Genomic DNA, 20,299 nt, shown 5'->3' with positions numbered 1-20,299 from the left:
GTGAGTGGTAGTTAGTGAGCATTTGTACCCGTAATGGAAATGTAGTTTTGAAGAACATTGGTTAATGAAAGAAGGAATATCAGTTAATACAAACAGCTTCGCCCCACTCATATTCTGCACCAGGGGCTAAAAGGACCTTTCTGAACTCAATACTAGAGTTGAGTGTAATTATTCTTAACTACATAGTTGTCCTTTTCCTTTTTCCACCATCAGAATGCTCATGACACTGACATCCCATTCTACCTCAAATTCCCCAACCAATCCAAAAAATCCAAACAGAACAAACTACAAAAAAAGTATATTAATACATAATTTAAAAAAAACAAACCCTACCACAAGCAGAGTTTTGACTGCATAATGGGAGAACATCGTAGGGTGTCCGAGTGCAGAAAGCACACTAGGGACATCACTCTTGCTATTAACGTGAAAGGCACTCGGATACTTCAGTGATAGGTGGCACTATAAACCCCTAAGATTAAATAATTTATTCACACTAACACATTTCATCTTTTTTTCTGTTCACAAAGAAGGTATAATTTTGTTGATTTTGTTATTCAAAATTTGTCGAATTATTTACAAATAATTCTTCTTACGCAGCTCATTCACAAGCTGTTCACAGAGACTATTCAGCATTCTAAAGGCCCTCACTGATGAGACAGATGCGGGGGTGGGGTGGTCTCTTTTCCTTGGTTTACTGGTTGAGGCAAATCTGGGGTGGGAGGGGGGAAAGCAGGTTTCTGGTGCAAGTTTTTATGAAAAGAAAATGTGAAGTTTGCTTTCTGTGAATAATCTCCATTATTCTTTTAAAATTAATCATTTCTAAAAAAAAAAAATCCTGCTAATTTTCCATTAATATAAAAAAAGACACAAACAATCTGAGAAGATAAGTTTAACAATCTTCTGTTTTAAATAGTATAAAGCAATACAAATAGCACTAACATATACATTTTGCACTATCCCATCAAATTAAAGAAAACTACATTAATTAAAAATGCAAAGGTTCACAGAAGTTGTTTTGCTTTATTAAGCCAGCTTATTTAATACACAGAGTAAGTGCCAATACTGATTTAATGTTCCTGATATGTTCCTTGTTGGGGTGTTCTTCTGGGGGATGGAGGGTTTTTTTTGTTTTTTGAGACTGTCATCTCTGATAATATGATCCTAAATCCGGGAAAAGTGGAATGCTCTTTTGTTTGCCTGGACAAAATTAGAGAAAGATCATACACAGTTCATAACCCAAACTAATGCATATCAGGCATGCACGAACTGAAAAGTTGGTGCAGCAAAAGTATTCTTTGTAATCTCTCTCAAATACATTCAGAAATCATGTCTTCTAAAAATGTTAGTATATTGTTATTGTTGGTGAGTTTAAGTATTATTCTTCACTTGTTCTTTTAGATCCAAATCCCAAAGTCTTTACTCATGACCTACTTGGGAAAATCCTTCAGTACAGCTGCAGTTAGGATTTCAGGACTGGGCCTATAGTGAATAAATAGTATATACTGCTACCTTCCTACACCAACTGACAGCAGTTTTCTTTGCCTACTTGTAGTTTGTTCTTTAGTGACTGTGGGAGAATGTATTATCATTGCACAGTTAAGACACTAGATTTGGGTTCAATTCCTGGCTCTGCTGTTCCTGTGGGATCTCTCTGGTCCTCAGCTCCCAGTCTGAAATATAAAAACAAGAGTGTTGCAAGGATAAACTAGTTAATGGTTATGAGGCTTTCAGACACTACAGTGTTGGGGGCCATTTTGTACCTAGACAGATAAGTGGGACAATCCTGACTAACTGGGGACAGTTGTTGAACAGCTCAACAGTAAATAAGAGACCCAGTTCTACATCCTTCTCCCGAACAAGACAATCAGTGAAGCAATGGGAGATTTGCCTGCATCAGAAGTGCAGGATTAGGCACTAGCTGGGGCACCATTCCATGACCCTGTGTACAGAATGACCTGCGGCAGGCAAGTCTGCTGCTACAATACATTTAGTCACTTTTCAGAGTATAACAGACTATTACCTAAAATGAGACAATAAAACTCTCCTTTTACATCACAGCCATGAAATAAGAGTTTTGCTATAACCATTGATTAAATGTTATATTATGTAACAGGATAATATTTTCATTCCCACTAGGGGGAGTATTACTAAAGCAGAACAACATGATTTGTGGGCACAACCATCAGCATTTTTCAAGACCGTGTTTTCCTTTTCCACTTCCCTTGTTAAGATAGAAAGATCTCTCTATTCCATAGTCATTGCAGGCCAGACCTGTACTCATATTGAAGTCCCTTTGTCGGGGCAATCATGTGTAGTGTTTTGGCCAAAATTTTAAAATCTGTCTAATGGCAAGATGTGACTCAGAGTACCAAGAACAGGATTATGGAACAGAATTTAAAAACAAAAACCCAAGGACCAGACACATTTGCGCACACAATTCCTGCCATTGTGCATGCAAATTGAGTATTGTACAAATGTCTCAGTTTATCTAACTGCTCCTTCTTTGTAACTGAAACAATTGACACTCCTCAATTCTTGGATCTCTTAATTATGTCTGTCCCAAGGTTCATTCGCTCTTCCTCTTCCGTCTATTTCATCTTTTGCCAAAATTGTAATACATATGCCCTAGTCCTGCAAAGCACAAGTGCAGGGGTCTGTCTGTGTGGGTCCAATAATGGGATCATGGCATAAATTTGTCAAAGTATGTCTACATACTGATTTGTATATGCAACATGTCTGACTTTCACACACAATTATGGTAACTATGACCACAAGTTTGGATCCACAAAGAGGTATATATTTCCACATCTTGTGCCTGTTTACCTTAAAAAGTTGGGGGGGGGAGGGTTGGCCTTTTGTATCTTTAAAAACAACATTTGAGCAAGCAGTTAGTGAAATCCTTCCCAGAGTCTCAGCACTTCACTACAAAACTCTGGAACAATGTACCACTAACACACTTGCCTATCAACCAAAAAATTACTGTATTAAACTGAAGCTATACCTACGTAATTGCAGTCTTAAAGAACAGAGCCATGAGATTAAAAATATTTTCCTTACAAGTGGAGATAGCAAAACATCCATAACAGATTCTATTGAGAAAGTGAAGACTCATAGGCCAAAGGAAGAATGTCTCTTGAGGTGGGATTTTGAGTAGGTAAGGAGTCCATTAAGCGGAGAGAGACTATTCCAATTAATGAGACAGTGTAGGAAAAAGGGGCAGAAGAAAGTTTGATATTTGTGGAGTATGGAGAATGAGCAGGATAATAGGAAGAGGCGCTGTCAGGGAGACAAGGAACGTGTCCATTGAGTGTTACAGAGGGAACAGTCATCCTGGAGCCTGAAATGGACAGGAAGCCTCTGAAGAGATTTCTGAGAAGAGGGTGAGGCAATTTGGTCCAGCATTTCCCGGGATAGGTGCAGGATGTAATATGGTGCAGTTTGGACAGATGGTGAGCAAGGCAGAGAAGAGGTGGGCCAGGCACTCAACCCCAGGGGTACACACCATAACAGTGAGAGCCAATAGCAGAAGAGGGCCTGCTGTTAGCTAGAAGAGAGGGGCAGTTAGGTAAGACAGGAGATGGACAAATAATAAATGAGCAAATTTAGGCACAGCTCTGATTTTCATTGCTTTACTTTTCTATTCAATACCCCTTTCAGGCTGTACGTTCAAGGCAGAGGGGAGGAAGGAATTGACTTTCTACCCCTCACTCCCCGCCCTTTTTAAAATATTTCCTCCCTCCCCCACATCCCCAACTTCCACATCCTTCAATCACTGGACCTATTTCTCAATTGCTAGTCATAATCTCAACTGGAAAAGATATCACTCTGGGTCAGATTTACTATATTGATGAAAACTATTTCACTAGCAGAGTCCATCTGCTGTAATGAGAGTTGACACAGTACAGCTAGAGTAGTTGGAAAATATATACCATGGGCCTGATCCTACAAGTTGCTGAAGGCCCTGGAGCCCTATGGACTTCAATAGGAGTCAAGGGCAGCTCACAGGCTGGGACTTTGTATTTACTCACATTCTTATATCACAAATTGTAAACATCCTCTTTTCCATTATAACAAAGCTTGACAGTGTAGTTGCCATGTGGCTAAGGAGTGGGAGGCTGGGTCCAGCTTTTTATTTTTTGCTTTTACTGGCGCATTGACAGCAGTTCTTGGGAATTAGAGGCGTACCCATGGAAACAGCCTTGATTTGGAGATATAACTTCAAGTTGCTGGTGTTAATCTATGATTTGCTATTTAAAATAAACTCTTACACTCTAGATTCCATTTAGTCTTCAGACATTTTTCAAGGCAGTTGAACTAGCAGAATCTCCCTTTTCCTTTTGACCAGATCTAGGCATGTGCCAAAGAGGAGCTTGAATCAAGTAAACATATTTACTTTTAACATACTTTATCCTTTTAAATGCAGCTGTGTTCATAAAATCCAAATGTACTTTTACCGCTAATAGTTTTAACTGGCTTTAGGTGATTTGAGAACATAGAGCTGTAATATTACATGCTACTGAGGAGCTCATCCTTTACCTAATGTTTTGCAACATCATCATTCATCCCAGGATCTCAACATGCTTTGTATTATGGCAAAAGGTGCTAATGGCTTTTACTTTAGGAGTCACTGATATTTAAGCACCAAGAGGATGCTTCATAGATTGAGTTAGGATGATCTGATCCTGGTCAATGGACGGGCCACACTGAGGGCATTTCTGCACTGGCAGAGTTATAGCTCCGGGAGGTACAGTGCCACTCAGAGAGCGCTGAAGGGAAACCGCTGTTGTGTGTTCACACTGTCAGCTACCTGCGCAATAGCTTGTTCACGCTTGCAGCGGTACTTGGAGTGTTGCAATCTGGGCAGCTATTCCACAGAGCATTTCTTCCTCTTCTACTGCTAAGAGTTGTGGGAAGATGGAGGGGGTCGCGGGGCATCCTGGGTCCTGTCCCAATGCCCCATGACGCATTGCTTCACATCACAGCAATCCCTGTGCTTCCATCCACATTTGGCACCATCTTTTAACAGTTTGTGTACTGTGCACCCTGCATCTTTGGGCTGCAGGAATGGATCCTGAACTATTGACCAGTATGCTGCTTGCTCTGACCAACACATCATGAGTGGCAGTGGAGTTATTCCTTAAACTACAAAGGCAAGAGGAGTGTGACATTGATCTCGCCACACGTACTAGCTATGACACGAGATTGCTTGTGGCATTCACAGAGGCACGAACACCGCTTTTGGGCTCAGGAAACAAGCACTGAGTGCTGGGATCACATTGTGATGCACGTCTGGGATGATAAGCAGTGGCTGCAGAACTTTTGGATGAGGAAAGCCACATTCATGGGACTATGTGATGAGCTCGCCCCAGCCCTGTGGCGCAAGGACACGAGAATGAGAGCTGGCCTGCCATTGGAGAAGCGCCTGGTGATTGCACTGTGGAAGCTGGCTACTCCAGACTGCTACCGATTGGTCACTAACCAGTTTGGAGTGGGAAAGTCAACCATTGGACTTGTGTTGATGGAAGTGTGCAGGGCCATTAATCGCATCCTGCTCCAAAAGACTGACTCTGGGCAATGTGCGTGACACTGCAGATGGCTTTGCACAAATGGGCTTCCCTAACTGCAGAGGGGCGATAGATGGCATGCACATTCCAATTCTGGCACCAGACCACCTAGCCCTCAAGTACATTAATCACAAGGGGTATTTTTCAATGGTTCTCCAGGTGCTTGTGAATCACTGGGGGCGTTTCACAGACATTAACGCAAGCTGGTCTGGAAAGTTGCATGATGCATGGATCTTTTGGAACACTGGCCTGTTCAGGAAGCTGCAAGCAGGGACTTTCTTCCCGGACCAGAAGATAACCATAGGAGAAGTTGAAATGCCCATTGTGATCCTGGGAGACCCCGATTACCCCTTAATGCCATGGTTTAGGAAGCCATACATGGAGCAACTTGACAGCAGCAAGTTCAAAAACAGGCTGAGCAAGTGCAGAATGTCTGTTGAGTGTGCTTTTGGCCATTTAAAGGCCCACTGGTGCTGCCTATATGGGAAGCTGGCCCTGGCGTATGACAATATTCCTATCTTTATAGCTGTGTGCTATACACTCCATAATATTTGTGAAGGGAAGAGTGAAAGCTTCACTCAGGGCTGGACTGCAGACACTCAGCTTCTGGAGGCTGAGTTTGAACAGCCAGAGATCAGGGCTATTAGAGGAGCGCAGTGTGGGGCTATAAGGATCAGGGATGCCTTGAGGCAGCAATTTGAAGCTGAAAGCCACTAATATTTGTTGCTATGCTCGGGAGTGCAGTGCTTGTAATGCTTGATTGGTGCAGATGATGCAATATGCGGGTTTAACATAGTCTGTTGCTTTGCAGAGCTCTGTTTGCTTTCAGTTAATAGAATAAAGATTGCTTTCAAACCAACACAATTCTTTTATTAAAAAACAACAACCGGAGGAGAGTGTCAAACCAAAAAACAACCAAACAACACAAAACAAAACACACCATCAGCAGTGAGGGGGATGGGGAAAGGAAGATCCCAGGAGGAGGTGGGGTCCTGGGACAGCTAAAGATTTGCGTATGTTCAAGGATCATATCCAACCTTCTCCTCTAGAGTACAAAGCAGCAGGAACTGTATTTCAGCAGGGCCAAACTGCAGAGGGATGGGTGTTGAGTGCAGTGAGTAGTGGCAGTCCACAGTGCTGGACTGTGACGGGGGAGGAGTGGAATGCTGCGGGTATAGACTGGAACCAGGAGGTTGGTAAGAGTGTGTTGGCGGTATCTGGGGGGGAGCATGTGAAAGAGTTTTGAGACAGTGGCTGCAGGGTGGGGTGGGCACAGAGCTGTTCGGTTTGCAGAGCTAGTATCACCTGAAGCGTGTTTGCTTGGCGCTCCATAACGTTTAAGAGCCACTCTGTGGCTTCTTTCTGGCATGCCGTGTTCCCCTTTTGGTCCCTCTTCTTGCTGTCCTGCCACTCCTTCAATTCCTGCTTCTTGGCCACAGAGTGCATCATAACCTCACGCAGAAAGTCCTCCTTAGTTCTTCTTGGCTGCTTTCTAATTCTGCACAGCCATTCAGCTGCCAATGAGAGAGGGTCATCTCTGTGAAGTTTAAACGCAACATATTACAGAAGCAGTATTGGTTGCAACACAGAACACTGATTGAGTGCTGGCTGTGTTTTAAATCACTGACACCTGTCACTAACTGGCTGATCCTAGGCAAGCACACATGAGCCATAAGACCCCCAAAATGGTGATTAGCCACAGGGGCAGGTACATCACTCTTCCAAGACCCTGCTGTATACTGAGCACGTGGATCTTGGAGAGAGCCAGCACTGTACGAGAGGCCTGATAATCATTCCTGTCCCCACACTTTTCACAGGATGTGGATCATTATGGAAGATATCTTGCTGTTGAGGGTGAGCAGGGAATCAAGGGAGGGTCTTCTCCAGGACTGTGGCTTCTGCCCTTGCCCCCATGCAGTGTGTCTACGTGCAGCAATGGTCTCCCCCTCCCCCATGATGGCACAATGGCGTGAGAAAGTTACCGTTAATGGGGCAAGAAACAAAGCAGCTCTGCCAAAGAACCTGCAACAGCGGATTGCCCAGAATCTCCATGAGAGTTTCCTGGAGATCTGAGGGAGATTCCCGTGAAGTGAGGGAGTCAAACCAACAACCTGTTCCATCACTCAGACTAGGCATGCGGTGGTACGCGCATCACACAGACACAAGCCTGTTTTCTGCAACCCTCCTGCCCGCAACAACTTGCTTCAGCGATTCACAAAATCAAATCCATTTACCAGGGGCCTCCTCTCCTGTTTGTGCTTCGCCAACATCCAACAGCTGTGACTGGCTAGGCTCCTCTGGCGTAGAAAAGAGCTCTGCTGGTTGCATGCATCTCTGTCCTCTGAGTCATCCTCTGCCTCTGAGTCCCCCTTCCCATCCTTGTCCAAGATTTCCTCCTCGTGGCTTGGTCCACTCTTGACTGGCACATGAGCCACTGAAGTATCCACAGGGGTCATCGCAGCGGAGATGGGGTCACCACCAAGCACTGAGTCCAGCTCTTTGTAGAACCTGCAGCTCGTGGGTGCAGCATCAAAGCGGCGGATTGCGTCCTGCACCTTGTAGTAGGTGTTCTGCAGCTCCTTCACTTTGACCCTGCATTGCAATGTGGCCTGGTCATGGTTCCTTTCTGTCATGCATCATTAAATCTGTCCGTAGTTTTCATAATTCCTGCAGCTGGGACTAGGCAGCCTCCTGTCCTCAAATGCTGATGAGGTCCAGCAGCTTGGCATTGCTCCGAGCAGGGGATCGCCTGGTGCATGGAGCAGGGATGGCGACCTGGAAAGATGCACTGAGACCACTGCACACATCACTGAGCAAACAGGAAGGGAACTTTCAAAGTTCCAAAGGAATTTACGGGATGGGGATGATGGTTAGTCACCTGGGGGCAGGGAAGTAGAGTTAAAATCGATGACCAGTGAGGTGAGAACAGGCATTGTGAGACACCTCCAGAGGCCAATCACAGCACTGTGAATTGACCAAGGTGTCTGCACTGGCACTGCAGCCCCAGTGCAGAAAGCTGTACACCTCTTGTTGGGGTGAGTTTTTTACAGCGCTGCAACTGTGCAGTTTCTAAACACTAAGTCGCTTGGCAGTGTGTATACCTCAGGAGTTACAGCACAGAAAGCTGCTTTACTGCACAGAAACTTGCCAGTGTAGAGAGAACCTAAGATTGCTCAATTAGGGCAAACTGCAAAGAATGGGACAGACGATCCCCAAAACTTGTGGTTTATTCCTATAATTAGATTCACACAAAATAGCTTGTGTAATACCTTACTGGTTACCAAGAAGTCAAAAATACAGTTTACCTTAAGCAATCTAGCCTTTGGCTCCCACCCAGACAGCCAAATCAAATATAATGAGGATTACTTTAAGAAGTCTCATTCACCATATATAAAGTTCTACCAGTTCCAAGAGATTGGACACATTACCCACCTGGTCAATGAATATTTCAGATTTTACCAGGGCTGGCCCACAACATTTTGGCACCTGAGGCAGGGAGCTCAAATGACACCCCCATAACCCCTCACTTGGGTCAAAACTTTGAAAGGTCTCAATTCTGCCTTCCTGTTCTGTTCCTCTCATGGTGCTTCTCTGCTGCCTACCCTGATAAAGGAGAACTAACAACTTAAAATGTCTTGTTCAAAAATTGAAAGTAACACTTACATTTGCTGTTCAGGCATTTGAAAGTTAACTTTTCTTGTCTGCATAGTAAACACTGATTATTCAAACAGATAAAAAGGCCAAAGTGGTGCTTTCCGTGCCTTCTTGGATGCAAAGATTTGAACTGCTTCCTGCTGAAGGTCCTTAGTCTGGGCCAGCTCATGCTCTATTGAGATGGTTGCAAGGCCGACCAGCCTCTCCTGTGTCATTGTGGAGCGTAGATGTGTTTTTATTAACTTCAGCTTGGAGAAGCTGCGTTCTCCACTGGCAACTGTTACAGGAAGTGTTAGAAGTATGCGCAGAGCAACAAAAGCATTTGGAAAGAGAGTGATCATCTTATCTGTGCACATATATTCCAGAACAGCCTTTGGAGTTGACCCTGCTGAAATGTATCTTGAAAGGGCTTTCAGTTCATCACCTAAATCACTCGCATCAATATCGCTCATGTCATCATGCGTCAACACTGTTTCTAGTGCCCTGCATTGCTGGTGTAGGTCTTCTTCAGGTATAGTGAGGAGTTTGGGAATATATCATACAACATCCCAAATATACTGCTGTGTTCCTTGAGCTGCATGAAATGTTCTTCAACTGACTGTATTGCACAATCTGGTTAAAGAATTCAACTCTGAATTGTTGTTTTGGGTCTCTTATGGGATTATCCTGTGCCTTGTAATCAAAATGTCCTCTTCTTCGATGACTCTTGTATTCTTGAATAGGTGGGAAAATAGCTTCATTGTGAAGTTCCTCTGCCAACTTCTGTGCACTCTTCAGAACGTTTTGAAATCCCTCATCTGACCAGTAAGACTGTAGGTATGACTTTGCTTTGTTCAGTTGTTCCATTGCTCCAGATATATCAAGGTCAACACCGTGGAGTCTCTTGCTTACAACATTTATTTCAAACAGTATGTCATGCCACAACACTAAGCCACACAGATATTTGAAGTTATGTATGTTTCTGGTGATTCCATTTCCCTCTGCCACTGTTCTCCCATGAACAGTTCCTGACATAGCGTTATCCTCCATACTTGCAACTATGGCATCATCTATCTTCCCAATTTGGTGTCTGATAGGCTTTATTGCCTCCACTCGACTTTCCCATCGTGTGGCACTTAGTGGTTTCAGTGTCAGAGAGGATGTTCCCAGATGTTGCTTCAAAATTTGCCATCAATGAGTTGATGCAGAGAAAAATACATAGATGCTTTGAATTACATTAAAAAATTCAGCAGCCTCACTAGAAGCTGATGCGGCATTACTGACCACCAAGTTCAGTGAATGAGAACTGCATGGAACAAAAAAAGCTTGAGGGTTTAACTCTCGGACCTGTGTCTGCACTCCTCTGTTCTTTCCTCTCATGTTGGCACCATTATCGTAGCCCTGACCTCTCATGTCTGCTATCACAATTCCCATATCTTCCAGCTTTTTAAGAAGCACATTTTTCATACCAGCTCCTGTAGTATCATCAATGTCAATAAATTCTAGAAAATGCTCCGACAGTTACCATTGCAGGGACATTTTCACTAGATTCTGTTGTTACAAAACACACCATTAAAGTCATTTGTTCTGTATGGCTGATGTCAGGTGTGCAGTACAGAATAACAGAGTAATATCTTGATGACTTCAGATCTGCCACAATCTTCTGTTTGACTTTTGTTGCCAGTAACTGTATAGTGGTATGTGTACTTCTTGGGTGGTGACTCTTCTTAGATGCTCCTGGAGTACAGCATCAACCTCAATCATCAGCTCCACAATTTTAAGGAAGTTTCCATTGTTTGGCACATACAGCTGATCTGAAGTGCCATGCAGTGCTAGGTTTTGGGTAGGAAGCATTCTCACAATGACAATGAGCCTTTTCAGAACATTTTGCCAGTAAAGGGACTCTGACGCAGTCGTCTCTTGATGCTGATCATCTATGGTGGCCTTTAACCTTAGTCTCATCTCAAGCTCTTTCTACCTATGGAAAGCTCTCTGGTGATTTGCTGCCCTCTCATGGCATGCCAGATTTCTAGCCAGAGTTTTCCAGTCCTATGTTCCTGTAGAATCCAATGTGGCTGGAACATTAGACTGGAAAAGTTTACAACAAAACCAGTATGCAGTATTCTGGGTTTTTGAGTACATAAGCCATGGCCTCTCCACTTTGTCACCATTGCGGATTTCACACCAGTAATGTATTGGATGGAAACTTCTATTTTCATTGGCTTTGGGGAACATGAAGTTTTTCACTAATCTGTGGCCCATGCAGCACAAGGAAGTCCCTCAGGCTACTGCTCAGGTGGGTCCACAGTCCTGGATCATGTAGTCTTAAGGAATTGAACTCAGCAGCAGCTGTTTCTTGCGCCTCCACCACACTCTTCTCTGATCTGCACTTTTCTTCAGGAATGTGCACTTTTTCAGGAGTGCTGCCAGGTCACCTGCACTCTGACTAACTGGAAGATCAGTCATCTCCTCACCACTCACATCCTCACTGGGGCCGGAAGGCTCACCATGAACATTTGTGTCTATGTATCTCAGGAGAGCTCCTTCCTGCTTAGATAGAAAAGCTTCCTTTGCTTTCTTTCTTTTTCTGAATGCTGCCCTAGAGGGGCGTTTTCTTCTTTCACTCATGACTGCTGTTCTGTGCCAGCTATAGTGGCTCTCAACATTCAGTTGAAGGGGACAAATAAGCAGGCTGGTAGCAGGGCCTGAATGAGGCAAGATATCAGTGTCTTAAAGGCCTAACTGGCTCCTATTACTTCCTAGTTGACTGCCTGTTCTCCTCAAGTGGGTTCAGGGAAGCAGCAGGAAACAGGAAGCTCCCTGAGAAGCTGGTGTTAATCAGTCCAGGCTCCTGGGGGTGCTAGAGAGGTACATAAGAGGCTCCTCCTCCTCCTCTCTCTCCCTGCAACTCCTGCTGCTTTCTGTTATTCCCGCTCACCTTTTCTCCTGCCTGTCTGCCATGTCTCGTGCCCTCCTTCCTTCAGCACAGCACTCCACCATCTCTGTGCATCTAGAGCACAGAGAATACATATGCACCTGCAGCAGACAATTTTCTACACTCTGGGTCCTAGTGGTACCCCCTCTCCCCACAGCCTGGCACCTGAGGCGGCCGTCTCAGTTCGCTTCATGGTAAGGCCAGCCCTGGATTTTACCCTAATACATGCTTACAGCCAATTCTTATCAACTAATCTAAGATTTATTAAAAACAAACAAACAGAGTTGCTGTGGTTAAAAGATTATACATACAGATATGAAAAGTTCTTAGGTAGAGATGGTGAGGATGCTGATTTATACAAGTCCTTACAGAATCAATTCTGTAAGTTATAGTCTAATAGGCTGTCCACATGTAAATGTTTGTTCAAATTCTTCCATGCGAAGTTGCAGGGACATTCCATCATAGGCCTGGAGACCTCAGTCTTGCGGTTTGAACTTCCCCTGACAAAGTTTAAGCAGATCTGAGATAAATAGGATGAGGCACTAGAGAGCTCTTTTATAGTTCTCTAGCAGGCTCTGATAGCCTCTTGACAGCAGACATCACAACAGGCATTTCCTTGGATGTAGAATAGGTACTATACCATGTGTGGTTAAACAGCAGCTTATGAGCCACATGCAGCTCTTTTACAGTTAAAGTGTGGCACACAGAGCCCACCACAGTCCGCTATTCTCCACCTACCAGATGGGGGTAGGGGGGAAACTCGGGGCTTCTGTCCTGCTGTGGGGTAGTGGAGCTAGGGGCTTCTGCCCAGTGGAGAGGGGGTCTAGGGATTTCAGCCCCATGGGAGACACCTGCCGGGGCTTGGGGCTTCAGCAAGAGTGAGGCTGAAGCCCCAAGCACTGACAGGTGCCTCTGACGGGGCTGAAGCCCCAAACCCCACCACGCTGCTGCAGGGCAGAAGCCCTGGCAGATGCACCTGGCTCTCAAACTTCCAAGTATTAACATATGTGGTTTAGAGGATCTGTAAGTCTGGCCACCCCTGTACAATACATGGTTGATTTGAAGTAAATCGCTATTTCTTAGGCACACACTGGTAACTAGCTGCATTCATTAGCATAAGGTAATTAACCATTCAAGCAGTTCACAGTTTACTACAAACCTCAAAGAGAAATGTAGACAATGATATTATTACACCCCAAGTTTCATTTAACTGTTAATATTCTTTTTTTGATCTCTGAATCAATAGACTATAGTAACAAATGAATAGAAGTTTATCTACAACTTAGAAATTTATCAAGATAAACAAATAGAATTAAAAGTTACATACTAATTGTTTGACAATACAAGTTTAAATTTCAAAGAATTTAGTCTATTTAACCTGGCTTTGAGAACTATTTACAAGAAATGGCCATGTTTACCATTTCAGTACTTCTCTAATATGTTCTTAAAGGTTGATTTTTGGGTCACTTAGGCTTTGTCTACACTGGCACTTGTGTCATTGTCGCTCAGGGATGTGAAAAAAAATCACCCTCTTGAATGACAAAAGTTTTGACAACAAAAAGTACTGGTGTGGACAGTGCTTCGACAGTGGGAAGCTATTGCCCCTTGTTGGGGGTGTGGTTTTGTTTTGTTGCTGAGAGAGCTCTCTCCCAGAACAAAGAGCAGCAGGGCAGCCTTGCCATTGTAAGGTGCACAGTGCATACATAGCCTTAGTCTGCTGGTTGCTTAACTCTCGGTGGCTCAGTGTCCCAGATGCCATGCAGTGCATGCCCTCGGAGAGCTAAGGATATGGTGTGGGTAAAAACATTCACCTTCCTGACAGAACTTCCTTTGAAATGCAGAGCAGGTGCATGAGGAGGGTTAATTGGCCAAGCCACCTTTTCCAGACAATGTGGTCTAAGGAGAGCCTTGCACTAAAGTGCAAGGTGTTGGAGGGATCAAAAGGGATGTAGAGTGGTTATTAACCCAAATGGATCTAGGTGAGTTTTGAGAGCCCTGGTAAGAGAGAGCGAGCACCAAGGCAGCTCCTTCTTGAAACAAGACGAGGTGCCTTACCTAAGATTTCTGCAAGAGGAGGTGGTTGTGTGGTTTATTACAATCCCTGCTCAAGGAAACATTATATATATTGTGTACATTATATAAACAAAACACAGTAAGATAAATACCACATCACTGCACCAAATGGGAAACTGACCCACAAGGCCCTGAAATCTACTGCCACTTGGCAAAGGGGGCAATATTATAAATGATGTACCACAACCCTGCATGTAACATAGTTCTAGCTGTGACACCCCTGTGAGAAAGGGAAAGATTCAGACCCAGTTACAGGAGGAGTAGTGAGCTCAAGTCACACAATGCTGGGGAGTACTAATTCCCAGTTTCCTTGCTCTAGGTGATAGCTCGCACTCCCTTTCTATTAATTTAATGTTTTTTTTTGCCTAGATATAGAGCTGGGCAGGAAAACCACAAAAGTTTTCCTGGGACAGAGTGTAAATCTTGAAAGTTTTCATGAACCAAAAATCCAAACAAAATATTTGGTTCAGGGCAAATTGAAGTATGTTGTTTCAATTTAAAGTTTCTCTATTATAATTAGTTTATATTTCAAAACAAAAAGTTGCTTCAAACTGGAAAAACTTTTGGTTTTTTTCACAATGATGAAATTCTCTCAAAAGTTTTTCATAAATCAAAAAAACATTAATTGAAAATGTCAGAACCTGAAACTATGGGAAAGTGTCAAACTGCCTTTTCTGTCAAAAAGTCATTTTGTTGGAAAGTTATAAATCAGCTCTGCTAATATTTTTTATTGAATCACGTTGTGAGGTCTCCACCTAGTTCTCTCTCACATGAACCCTTATTAACAATGAAATTCAAAATTTACTAGGTGAGCTACAGACATCACTGATTTGATTGATAATGTACCCTCTCCACCCCTCCCTCAAACACCATAAGAGCCATTTGAAAGTTTATTATGTTTACATTAAGATGAGGTATGATATGGAGCTGTCAAGTGATGCTATTACCATATGTAACCCCTTTGGGGTTTAGAGAACATGGCCCCTTTAAACCTTTTTCCTAACAGGGGAGGGGGGAGTGAGGAAAAAAGGAGGGAAACTCCAGGGGGGGCTCTGGAGCTCAGAGGGAGAGAGAGGTGGCAGCAAGCAGGCCCTCGCAAAGTGAAGCAGCAGAGAACCTGCCTGAAGTCTGGGAAGGGCAGGGCGGCCGATCGGGGACAGCCCAGGACAGGAGCCAGGAGGAGCACTGTGCCAGGGCGGAATCGGCCAAGAAGGACAGGCTGGAGCTGGATCCAGTATCATGGCTGCCCAGAGCTGCATGGGGCTGTGAGTACTGGGGCTTGTGACTCTGCATTGGGAACAAGGAGGGAGGCTGTCGCTAGTTAAGTGGGGAGGGGGTCGCTCTGGGTGGCTTTGCAAAGAGCGGCAGAAGAGGGCACCAGAGGGGTTTGCTGGGGAGAGTTCACTGGTGCCAAAGATGACCAGGAGCACCCAAGACTCACCACAGGACTGGAAGTTTGCTCAGGACTCCTGAACTCTGTGTGCAGACACATTGCTCGGTGTCTGCCCTTCCAGACTGTGCCACCACTGGGCCTGTGGGGCCTTGGTTTGGATGCAACCCTGTTCTACTGCTCCCCCTATATTTCCCCTTGTTTTTCTCCTCTCATCCCTCTGTAAATAAATATTTCCCTTAGTTATATCCATTGTACTTTTCCTGTGGGTGTTCACTCGGGGGGGGGGGGGGGGCTGGAACAGGTGCCTCAGGAGTGGAAGGGATTTTTCCTGCTGCATTCCTGCGCGTGCCTTCTCTTGCCCAGAGCTGCCTGCAGAGCAGACTCCATCTTGGCCATGAGGGCGCTAAAGTTACATATAGAAACAGGTATAAACTAATACAAATATTTCAAAGCAGTCATTTTGACCTGTAGATGGTGTCATTGTTCGTTAATTTAACTACTATTATTTCAAGACATAAAATGGGATCTTTATGATGCTTTGAGGTCACAGATAAAACAAAGTCTAATACATTTCAATACTTGTATAAATTTAATAGATTGGCAATATTTCTATTCAACATCTTGTTCATTGTTATGAACAGTCAGAGTGCATGGGTTACCACAGTCTTCATTGCCTTGGCAGATATACAGTTCAGTGTAGGAAGATTTAACATATCAAGAATGTAGACTGTATCCACTTGGCATATCTGGGCATGTCTGCAGTAAAGTAGTATGGAAATACATGGGGGAGGGGGGGCAAAGAGAGAGAAATTTTGAATCATCCTCTCACTCAGCCATTCAGCCATGCAAAACCTGGAGAAAGTGATTCCCAGAACTCGATTGTAGGAAACTGGGCGTAATCCGAAGGTCTGAAATTCCTCTAGTAGTGGTAGCATATGCTGAATTACAGCACCAAGCTCTTTAATGACACCTTTTGAGTGTCAGCCAACACTTGCCAGACAAATTCTGTAACTATGAGTACCTCCTTCCTGATCACACTACTTAGCAAATGAATAACCTTTCAGAGCACACAGTTGCCTCAAATGCCAGAGTCAAGCCACAAAGAGCACAGCTGAATTACTTACAAGCAAGCATTTGCTTGTAGTATAAGCTGCCCACACACCAGAATCAACAAAATGGTCTAGCCGTCCTGCCTCTCCCCCAAATTTCCCTAATACATGCAATAAAACAGCACAGGGTGTGAAGACCACCCGGGTGAATCCACTGGTACTAAGTTTATTTGAGATAGTCCATTTCATTTGCTGGGCAACAGATAGAGCTGCTGATCCATGGTCCAAGCAGCATGCTAATGTTCTACAGCTGCTGACATTTCAGTATTGTAGTATGGACTATGGCCCTGTCAGCTGGTTTGATCTCCAGAATAGGTTTATGTGCAACTGCTATGTAACTGCTCTTTGTTGCAAGCTTGTGATTGAAACCAGTCCAAAATGGAATCACTTGAGTAACACTACCAAACGTCATTTGGTATTGGTAGGACATCACAAGGTAGTAGCACCCCCATGACCCCAGCCCTGACTCCTGCACCCCCCCACATCCCCCTCCCCACCCTGAGCACTAAATGAGAGCTCCTGCACCCCCCCATTCCCACCTGCACTCCTCACACCAAATGGGAGCTGCCCCAGGTAAGCACTCCACACCCCAACCTCCTGCCCAACCCTGAGCCCCCTCCTGCATCCTAATTCCTGGCCAGACCCTTCACTCCAACCTACTCCTGCACCCCCCTCACACACTCCCAGCCCTGACTTCTGCACTCCTCTCACACACACCCTGCCCTCCCCGACTCCTGCAACCCCCCATACCCCCAGCCCCCTACTCTCCCTGACTCCTGCATCCACCCATACCCCAGCCCACCCTGACTCCTGCACACACACCCATATCCCTACGTGCACCCCTTGCACCAAATGGGAGCTGCCCCAGGTAAGCACTCCACACCCCAATCTCCTATCCCAGCCTTGAGCCCCCTCCTGTACCCTAACTCCAGGCCAGACCCTGAACCCCCAGCCCCCTCCCACACCATAAGTCCTGGCCAGCCCCCACACCCCAATGCTTTTTTACATTTTTCTAAATAAAGCGCTCTTATCCAAAGTGCTTTACAATAGTTAGCTAACAGTACAAACAATATTTGAAAAGATCATTAAGTGGTCCACCGAGACCCTCAGCAATTTTCAAGTGGTCTGTGGAAAAATAAGTTAGAATACAAAAACAATCAAGGTACTCACTTTATTTTCATTTACTTCCTATTACTTATAGGAGGAGGAGGAAGAAGAAAAATAGAATGAAAAACAGGGGCAGGGGGGAGAGAAGAGAGAATGTTCTTTTTCTTGGCTGGGTCCCAAGGAGGGGCCCCAAAAATGAAGCTGAGCACAGGGCCTGACTAACTCTAAATCCGCCACAGGCAATGATGGGATAATCTTGGAACTGTTAATACTATGCACTTTACATTTGAAAGGCACCTTCTTTGAAGGTCTTCTGAAGGATGATACTAACTGCTGGCTGAATTATATGCCTCTTCCTGTATCAACCAAAGGACAAACTCCTGCACCAACTCGGACACAGAAGTAGCTGACCTCTGTTAACTACAATCACTTGGCTTTGGATAATATTCTGAAGCTTTCATTGTGGCTATTTCAGACTGAAGGATTGAAGAGACATTATACAAAAACCACTTGTTCTTTTCAAAGCTGTTCATCAGGCTCACTTGCCAGGAGAACATCACAAAACACTTGGATGACTTAAGTTCCTGATTCAGATTGCTGGCAGCTTGGAGGACATCAGCTAATGGCATTGTGCTGCACAGAACTGTGGTAGGCTGGCCTTGCCCATGGAATGAAATTGCAGAATTGGTGTTTTTCTAGAGTTGCCTGTAATTTGCTACTGGAGTAGCTTGCAATTTCTACATCTGAGAGAAGTAGGGTTTTATTCTGTCCAAGCTGCTACAAAGCATTCTCTCTCTCTCTTCAATCAGCTGATAAAATGAAATGACATAAGGTGACTATTGTTGCAGTGTGACCAGATAGTTTTGCTTTAAGATTCATTTTACTCAAGTAGAAAGAAAGATATATTAAGTGATGATTGCCAAGGATGCAGTTTGTCTTCGACAGATATTCTGGAAAACAACATGTGATCTGTTTGGAGTGCTGCCTCCCCTAGATGGTTGCTCTCTCAAAATGTTTCTATTTTTTCTCAAGCAAACAATATAACAGTACCAAATACTGGAGAACATAAGAACATAAGAACATAAGAAAGGCCGTACCGGGTCAGACCAAAGGTCCATCTAGCCCAGTATCTGTCTACCGACAGTGGCCAATACCAGGTGCCCCTGAGGGAGTGAACCTAACAGGCAATGATCAAATGATCTCTCTCCTGCCATCCATCTCCATCCTCTGACGAACAGAGGCTAGGGACACCATTCTTACCCATCCTGGCTAATAGCCATTTATGGACTTAGCCACCATGAATTTATCCAGTCCCCTTTTAAACATTGTTATAGTCCTAGCCTTCACAACCTCCTCAGGTAAGGAGTTCCATAAGTTGACTGTGCGCTGCGTGAAGAAGAACTTCCTTTTATTTGTTTTAAACCTGCTGCCTATTAATTTCATTTGGTGACTCCTAGTTCTTGTATTATGTGAATAAGTAAATAACTTTTCCTTATCCACTTTCTCAACATCACTCATGATTTTATATACCTCTATCATGTCCCCCCTTAGTCTTCTCTTTTCCAAACTGAAGAGTCCTAGCCTCTTTAATCTTTCCTCATATGGGACCTTCTCTAAACCCCTAATCATTTTAGTTGCTCTTTTCTGAACCTTTTCTAGTGCTAGAATATCTTTTTTGAGGTGAGGAGACCACATCTGTACACAGTATTCGAGATGCGGGCGTACCATGGATTTATATAAGGGCAATAATATATTCTCAGTCTTATTCTCTATCCCCTTTTTAATGATTCCTAACATCCTGTTTGCTTTTTTGACCGCCTCTGCACACTGCGTGGACATCTTCAGAGAACTATCCACGATAACTCCAAGATCTTTGTCCTGACTCGTTGTAGCTAAATTAGCCCCCATCATGTTGTATGTATAGTTGGGGTTATTTTTTCCAATGTGCATTACTTTACATTTATCCACATTAAATTTCATTTGCCATTTTGTTGCCCAATCACTTAGTTTTGAGAGATCTTTTTGAAGTTCTTCACAATCTGCTTTGATCTTAACTATCTTGAGTAGTTTAGTATCATCTGCAAACTTTGCCACCTCACTGTTTACCCCTTTCTCCAGATCATTTATGAATAAATTGAATAGGATTGGTCCTAGGACTGACCCTTGGGAACACCACTAGTTACCCTCTCCATTCTGAGAATTTACCATTAATTCCTACCCTTTGTTCCCTGTCCTTTAACCAGTTCTCAATCCATGAAAGGACCTTTCCTTTTATCCCATGACAGCTTAATTTACGTAGAGCCTTTGGTGAGGACCTTGTCAAAGGCTTTCTGGAAATCTAAGTACACTATGTCCACGGATCCCCCTTGTCCACATGTTTGTTGACCTTCAAAGAACTCTAATAGATTAGTAAGACACGATTTCCCTTTACAGAAACCATGTTGACTATTGCTCAAGAGTTTATGTTTTTCTATGTGTCTGACAA

General features: G+C 44.0%; 1 long non-coding RNA gene across 5 annotated transcripts in view; it reads right to left on the bottom strand.

Annotated features, from left to right (window-relative positions):
* Positions 1-1,008: 1,008 nt before the first annotated feature.
* LOC120398455 overlaps positions 1,009-20,299 on the bottom strand; it is a 39,043-nt gene continuing 19,752 nt past the window's right edge. For 4 of the 5 annotated variants that reach the window (XR_005594434.1, XR_005594435.1, XR_005594436.1 and 1 more), the window contains one exon: positions 1,009-1,670. This is a non-coding gene — a long non-coding RNA (uncharacterized LOC120398455). Of the gene's footprint in view, positions 1,671-12,443; positions 12,633-20,299 lie in introns of all 5 variants that reach the window. The other variant, XR_005594437.1, reaches the window with a different exon arrangement.

Source organism: Mauremys reevesii, linkage group 2, assembly GCF_016161935.1.
Source record: "Mauremys reevesii isolate NIE-2019 linkage group 2, ASM1616193v1, whole genome shotgun sequence".
Taxonomy (NCBI): Eukaryota; Metazoa; Chordata; order Testudines; family Geoemydidae; genus Mauremys; species Mauremys reevesii.
Note: the sequence above shows the minus strand (reverse complement) of the source record. Positions and strands in the feature narration are given on the sequence as shown.